Source organism: Notothenia rossii (genome assembly GCF_949606895.1).
Source record: "Notothenia rossii genome assembly, contig: scaffold_91, whole genome shotgun sequence".
Classification (NCBI taxonomy): domain Eukaryota; kingdom Metazoa; phylum Chordata; class Actinopteri; order Perciformes; family Nototheniidae; genus Notothenia; species Notothenia rossii.
In genome coordinates, this window is record NW_027639797.1 from 70,788 (window position 1) to 78,538 (window position 7,751).

General features: G+C 41.8%; 1 long non-coding RNA gene across 1 annotated transcript; it reads left to right on the forward strand.

Annotated features, from left to right (window-relative positions):
• Nucleotides 1-776: 776 nt before the first annotated feature.
• LOC307027404 lies at nucleotides 777-5,333 on the forward strand. The gene is made up of 3 exons (XR_013804615.1): nucleotides 777-1,830; nucleotides 2,062-2,243; nucleotides 4,720-5,333. It is a non-coding gene; the product is annotated as an uncharacterized lncRNA (long non-coding RNA).
• Nucleotides 5,334-7,751: the final 2,418 nt, after the last annotated feature.

The following is a 7,751-nucleotide window of genomic DNA, read 5'->3' on the forward strand; positions in this document are numbered from 1 at the left end:
CGAATGGTGCTGCCGCTGCTGTGTCATGACGGCACCGTTTACATCGCTGATTTGCTCCCCAACGGCGCTCACAACAACAACAACAACGGGGGACTGCGTCGGGTCGATGATCGTGTTGCTTTTAATCATACGAAGTCAGATTAAATTAAATAACGACTTCTCCAAGCTTATACTTTTCTCCAGAGTGCCGTGGTTCATTGTTTATTAATGTGTTTCAGCGGCATTTACCGACCGCTGCAGTGCTGCTTGTCCACTGGAGTTTATTGTCCAGTTAGCTCCGGGTTAGCTAATACTTTAGAGCTGCCTCTCTAAAGGCCCTGACACACCAGGCCGATTTCGGCCGTTTTCGTTAGTCGGAAAACGAAGCGTGTCCTGTCGCCCAAACTCAATTTGGTGTGTCCCGCACCGTCGGCCGTGACACACCTTATTTGGACTGCCTGACCCGATGCATGGCCGATTCAACATGTTGAATCGGCCATGCATCGGGTCAGGCAGTCGGACCAAGCAATCACTCTGATTGGCTGTTCAGCTAGCGAATCAGTGCATGAGAAGCGAAACGGAAGTGAGGGACATAAACAAACTATTTAAGAAGGCACACACAGACTGCTATTCATTTTCATCTCATCATGGCGATCTGGAATGACGGAAACGAAGACCTGGGCTTAAGTCGGATAGTCCATTTAGCTGAGGAACCTTCCTAACGGAGTGAAATGACCCGGAAGTCCCTCAGTGGCAGCCATGACAAGTGCCGTTCGAATTCTCTAGAATTATTGGAAAGGAGGTTTCAAACCTCCTTTATAACCTCCTTTAGCTTAGGAACCACTGGACCTCCCTAACCGAAAGGAGAGGAGAAAATGCTGCCCCACAATGCCTTGCAGCCGCAGCATTTGCCGTCACACAACAGTCGGCCGTTCACGGAAACAAACGATTATGACGGAGAAGTTATATCATGAAAGTTACGGTGCTTATTAAGCATTTTAAAACGTATGTGGTAACTTGCCAAAGTGCTTTGTTTTGAACGTTCATCGGTATTATAATCAAAAAGAGAAATATGAACATTAGTTTTTAATGAAATTGTCAAATAAAGCTGTGTGGGGTTTGTTCAACTTTTAAAAGATGTTTGAATGGTGATATACACAGTGATAGATGTTAAGGACTAACGTTTATAATAAATACATTTGTATTTATTTTAAGATATTTTCATACAATCATACGTATTGGGATCATTTGTATTAATGTGAACCGGAGGGAGAGGGTGACGAGCATACATTTCACTTTCCTTTTTTATTTCAATTACAACTTTGGTCATGAAGAATATTTTTCTCTGTTGTCCACATTCATAAAGCATAAAACAGCAGCATCAGAGCACGGTGCAGAGCCTCTAGATGAGTTTACAGTAGTCCCTCGTTCTTAATAAACATCCATGTAGTCCGTTGTATGGAACACTGTAGTTTGTTTCCGTAGTTTCACCACAGCAGCAGACGCACACAATGACGTCCGCTGGCGCATCATAAACACGTCGGATAGTGAAAGTTAGCGAATCAGTGCATGAGAAGCGGATTCTCTAAAGTACCGCAGTCTCTTCTCCTAAGTCCTTTTGAGTTCTCCTATCCACTATCCCTTAACCCTGGGACGTTTCACTCAGAGGTCAAGGAATAGGAGATAGGGTTAGAACTTAGGAGCTGATTTTTAAACTATCCGACCTCAACCTTGCTCATCACCTTGATCCAGGAGAGGCCAGCTCTGTACGACATCACAGAGAAAAGGTACTCGAACCGAGTAGTGAAACCGGACTCTGGCGAGAGATGGAAATCTAATTTGGTTTCTCGGGTAAGATTATCTTTTTCATCAATTGAGCTCTTTAGCAGATACTGTCGGCTTTTTATTGTTTGCCAGCGTACAGTGACGTTAAGGTGAAATGTAATGTTTCATTTCAACCTTGTGTTTTGTTGTTATCTTGTTGCTAGCTGTTGCTAGCTGTGCAGTTTGGCACTGCATATAGATATGAATTGGACATACTAACTAGCCACAATGCTTACATCGTTTATTTGTGTGCTTCAGAGAAAGAGCTGAGGAACAAGTGGGATTCTCTGCGAACCCAGTACACCCGGTACAGGAAGCTTGCCCCTTCAGGTAGTTGTGGAGCACAAAGGACTGGCAGACAGCAGTGGATCCTGACCAGGCTGCAGTTTTTAGAGCCCTACACAAGAAGGAAGGAGAGTACTTCGAACGTCACCATCACGGTAACTATTTTATTTGTTGAGTACAAATAAGTGTTTCTTTCTTCTTTCATTTACAAAAACATTATTTTCATTCATTTGGTGGTTACAGTGGTAAATATAACAATAACAGAATAATATATTATTGTATTATAATTATTGATGTGCTCATCACCTTAATGTTGCAGCTGGTAAAGGAGGAGCTAATTTAAACTAGAGAATGCAATTCCTGAAGAAATTGCTAGTGGGAATGCTTTATGCTGAAAAGCTGACGCTAAACTGCTATGCTGAAATGTAATATGTAAGAAGAAAGTGAAGACTTGAGATTGAAATGATACATGAACACTGGGGGCGTGAATGTGTGATGAGAGAAGAAAAGAAAGTAAAAAGGCTTGGAAAAGCAGCAGAATATTTGAACTGCAAACTTCTGAACTAACTTGATGCCGAATGATCTGTCGCCATGGCAACGACATTTAATGACACCCCACAATACGCTTAGATGCGTTGATGGCTGCATCGTTACCAAACCTGTGAAGTTTTGGGGCGTTTGGAGCAGTTTCACTGAAGTTATGAGAAAACCGTGTTTAAAGGCGAGCATTGTGTTGCCATGGCAACGGCATTTGAAGACATCTCAAAAATGTCCTGTAGATGTCTTCACGGCTGGAATGTTAGCACACATGTGAAGTTTGAGCACTTTTTGAACATTTTCATAGGAGTTATAGCGACATCATGTTTTATGGCGAGGGATGCGTTTCCATGGAAACGGCATATGGTGAGATCTCAGATTTGGCGTAGAGCTGTTGAGGCATGGACCGGTGATATACAAGTGAAGATTGGGGGACGATTGGACCGTGTCCATTGGACTTATAGCGACATCATGTTTTATGGCGAGGGATGCGTTTCCATGGAAACGGCATATGGTGAGATCTCAGAATTGGCGCAGAGCTGTTGAGGCATGGACCGGTGATATACAAGTGAAGATTGGGGGACGATTGGACCGTGTCAATGGGACTTACAGCCACATCGTGTTTCATGGCGAGTGGTCCGTCGCCATGGCAACGGCATTTGATGACACCAAATACTACGCTTAGATGTGTTGATGGCTGCATCGTTACCAAACCTGTGAAGTTCTAGGCTGTTTGGAGTATTTTCAATGAAGTTATGAGAAAACCATGTTTCAAGGCGAGCATTGTGTTGCCATGAAAACGGCATTTGAAGAAATCTCAAAACTGTCCCGTAGATGTCTTCACGGCTGGACTGATGGCACACAGCTATCTGAAGTCTGCTGCTCTGAGCATGTCAGTTGGAGTGATGACATCATCGTGTTCCATTACACAGGTGTTTATAGTTGAGCTAACAAGCTCTGTAGAGATCAAAGGCTTCATTGTTCTGAATGAGAGATAAACCTCTTACATGTGAAGGTTTTGTGGAAGAACCGTAACAAATATCTTTGAAATTTCAAACGTGAAGCATGTCAAGGAAGTTGAGTATCTGAAGTGTAATTTTTGTGTAGTTTCGGGTTAATAATGTGGCCTTTTTGGCAGTTTAACTAAAGGTGTGCGGCTGCTACCGTGAGGAAATATCTGCTTGAAATTACAATGGGGTTTAATGGAGGAATGTTGAACGTTTTTGTCACTTCATGCCCTCAAAAAGCATTTTGTTTAATTATTTTTTTGCTTAATTTTTTGTCATTTTTCAAGCTACGAGATGTTTTCCTACGTTTGTCATGATAAATTATGTCTCAAGAATGTAGGGTTTGGGAATTATGGCAGTTTAAAAAAAAAATATGAATGCGAATCAGATTTAAAAGTTGTTTTACACGAATAATGTCAGAAAGATGTGTAACATTTGAAAGTTGGAATGAGGTGTCTGAGTGAAAGTATGAATGAACAGTTAGCAGTTGAATTGCATGAAGATTAGTTGAAGTCTGAAGATTTTCTCCATTGACTTCAATGTTAAAATGTTGATGTATTATGGGATGTATCTCTGGAATTATGAAAGTTATGAATGAGAAAAGTAATAGCCATCGATTCCCGACCAAGCAGAACGTTTTGATGTTTGAACGGAGTTTCTGCGATGTTCAATGCGGGAGGAGAAGAGGGCCAAAATACCGGCGGAATAATACACTTTTCGTCCGTAGAATAACAGTTAGTTGGAATGCTGTTAACAGCATTCCCACTAAATGACATGATATACTGCTGGGTAGCTTATGAAATTCACCATGGGATCAATAACGCTTTTATCTTAACCTATAATAATGCATGACAAAATATGTCTTGATTATATTTTGTAGTGTTCTGAATCTTCTAGAAGTATGTCTTTAGCATCTGAATAGAGCCATCACAATGTGTCTACAATGTACCTCTCACACTTGAACACACCCCAAACTAATGGCACACACATTTCAGGGTATTGTTTTGTTATGAATGCTTAGTAAACAGTTTTAAGAAGCCATAGTATTAAATCCATCTAACTGTGAATTTATTTAAAAAAAATTAAGGAACGTCCGGTGGCTGCAGAATCAACCCCCGGTGGCACCAGCAGTGAAACCTCGACCAGCACCACAGAGGAGTCCTTCCACTTTGATGCTGAGCCCTGCACTCCCCTGGCAGAATCCACCACCTGCACCGCTCGGAGAGAGGCCAAGCACACTCAGCACTCTAAGGCCTCCGGCGAAGAGCAGGATGATGATGCTCAATGAGATACTGTCTACCGCTGTTCATTTTTCAAGATTGAAATGTATATGTGCAAACCAGTTTTCTGCCCCTCTATTCACATGTAGCCTTTCATACGTGATGGTTTCTTCATTCTCGAACTGTTGTGGAGCAGAACTATAAAGTTGCAGGATTAGTCTCAAGTACCTCAATATAATTATAGTATGTCTGCACTTTAAGTGCTCATTTCATCATTCATTCATCTATTTTATATTCTACTAAAACTGAATTAAACCATAAACAAGGTGGCCTGTTGGGATTACTATATATATATCTAAATACATATATCTGCATTATTTTATCCCACTTTATGCTTTGCTCTTGCTGCTTGTTTTACACTGATTTGATATCTTATTTCTTACTGATGTAAAGCACTTTGAACTGCAATCCCCTGTATGAAAGGTGCGAAACAAATAAAGTTATTATTATTCAGATGGATGTTTCTGCCCCTCTGTTCATTCTCCCATTATCCTCCTCAATCTGCCTAGAAGTATTTTAATGTTGTAGCTGTTACTATAACAAATACTGATGCTAGGGCTGCAACTGACAGTTGTGTAGGCACATTGTTATTATTTATTATCGCTGTGTGATTAAAAGAATAAACACACATAGCACGATAGGCAATGCAACACTTTATTCCGTACCTTCATACACACAACACAGTATTAGAATGAGCTTTCATCACCTACATGATGATAACCTGTCAACATGACAGGAAAATCCACATGACATTAATACAGAGCGGGCAGAACACAAATCTAGCTCCAGTGCCGCACGAAACATGTTTTCGATGGACGAGAGTGAAAATGGAACGCACACGCTATTTGTTTGTTTATCACGCGGTCTGTTCTTCTCTGTCTTCCGGTTGTTGTCTCTTTTGAATGACGAATACAGACTACCGCCGCCTGCTGGTAAGGACAGTTATTGCCACTCACGCATGCGCAGTTCGTACGTGCTACTTGGCCGTCGGCTAAAGTCTTTGCGGTGTGTTCCAGTGCGACTGTTGGCCAAGAAGCAGGAGACGTGAGGCGACACAGTCGTGTTCCGTCGGGACGTGTTCTTTGGTGTCAGTTTGGTGTGTCTGGGCCTTAAAAGTATTCACTGTCTGACTGTCACACAAGCAGCTGATACGTATCCCCAGTTCCCCCTAAGTGAATGTGTGTCAGTCTGAATTGACGCTGTTTGGCATCACAACACTGTTATTAAAGTGTCTCTGGTATAAAATGGTTGATGTTAGCATAGCAACCGAAGCTAAACTGACTACTTTCTATTGCTATCCTATTGTGGCATAAGCCGTTTTCTACAGGCACATTTTACCGGCGTATTTTTCATTATGATTCTACTTGTGATAGTCGGACACGACAACCTGTGCAGCCCATGTATTGATTCCATCTGATAGCTGCTATAATACAAAACAAAACGTCTGCCTCTCTCCACAATGATCAATAACAGTGAACGGATGGTCAAAGTAAGGTACAAATAAACGGAATCACATGAAGCCTGGTTAGTGTTGCCTGACTTTATAAAGTGTGGTTTTTTTTTAATTAAATGTGTGGTTGCCTTCTAGTCACTTTGCTCAGCACTACTGCTTGTAGGCAGGCATGACGAGACTCTTCAGTCGACCCATGTTCAGTGGAGGTGGGTTTAGTTTCCTGCACGCCTCGACGTAAGCGATGCCGCCTCTTAGCTCCGAAGCTCTTGCCTCTACACCGACAATTTTTTGGAGATGGAAGTGAACCGGATTCCGGAGCTAAGAGGCGGCAGCTCTGCGGTGTGAACAGCAAAAACCGGTACTTTTCAGGCTCTAGCTCCGAGCCGGCGCTGAAAACGCGTTTGTGTGAAAGGGGCAAGAGAGGAGCAGGGGCAGAGGAGGGAGACAGGAGAGGCTGATTCAGGAGCCCAGACACACTCACAACTATAAATGAACCAAAAACATATAAATCAACAAGTTCAAATGTTTTTAAATATTGGATATGGTATTGGTTATGGCCATGTTCTTATGATTATTTAAATGTACAGTTATGTTTCATATATAGGTGTTTCCATAGATCTAGTCTCTTCACTTCCCCCTCAAAATGCACCAAATTGATGCATTTAACTCCAATATTTAAAAAAAATCTTACCGGGGGTGCATGCTCCCGGACCCCCCTAGAGGATTTGAGGTCCACGCCCACTTAAAATATGTTCACATGAATAGATTCCTAAATAGATTTTCTAATTTTTTTTTAAAATAGTGACCCATGTCCATATGTTTATTTTTGGGTAGTAGATTTTAAGTTCAGGGCTATCACTATGGGCAGCAACGCTGTAAATATTGACAAATAAATCCAGCAGAATGGCACAAAAAACTGGTAGATGCCTGGCTGGGTGTATAATTCCCGGCCTGGCTTATTGTCCCAGTCCGTCCCTGGCTGAGCCTAAGGATAATCATAAATAAACATAGTGAAAAATAAATATATTGTAATGCTCAGTACAGCCGCATCCAACAGTCTCTAATCCTTGGATATTACATGTCACTGTATGCATGCATGGCGCAGCTGTAGCACGGAGATCATATTATTCTGTCTTGTATTACTTAACAAAAAAAACAGAAATGGCTCGTTCACGGGCGCGAGCCGGCTCCCGTCGCTCACTTAAAAGAGCCGGCTCTTGAAATAACACCATGCGCATCACGATGGCACATAACAGCTCGCGACTGCAGATTATTTCGGCGATTAGATCAAATGTAAATTATATTTGACGCAACTTTAGTTTTTCCATCACTTTTCCAAATCTTTGGGAAAAATATTGTTTTCCATAACTTTTCCAGGGCGTGGAA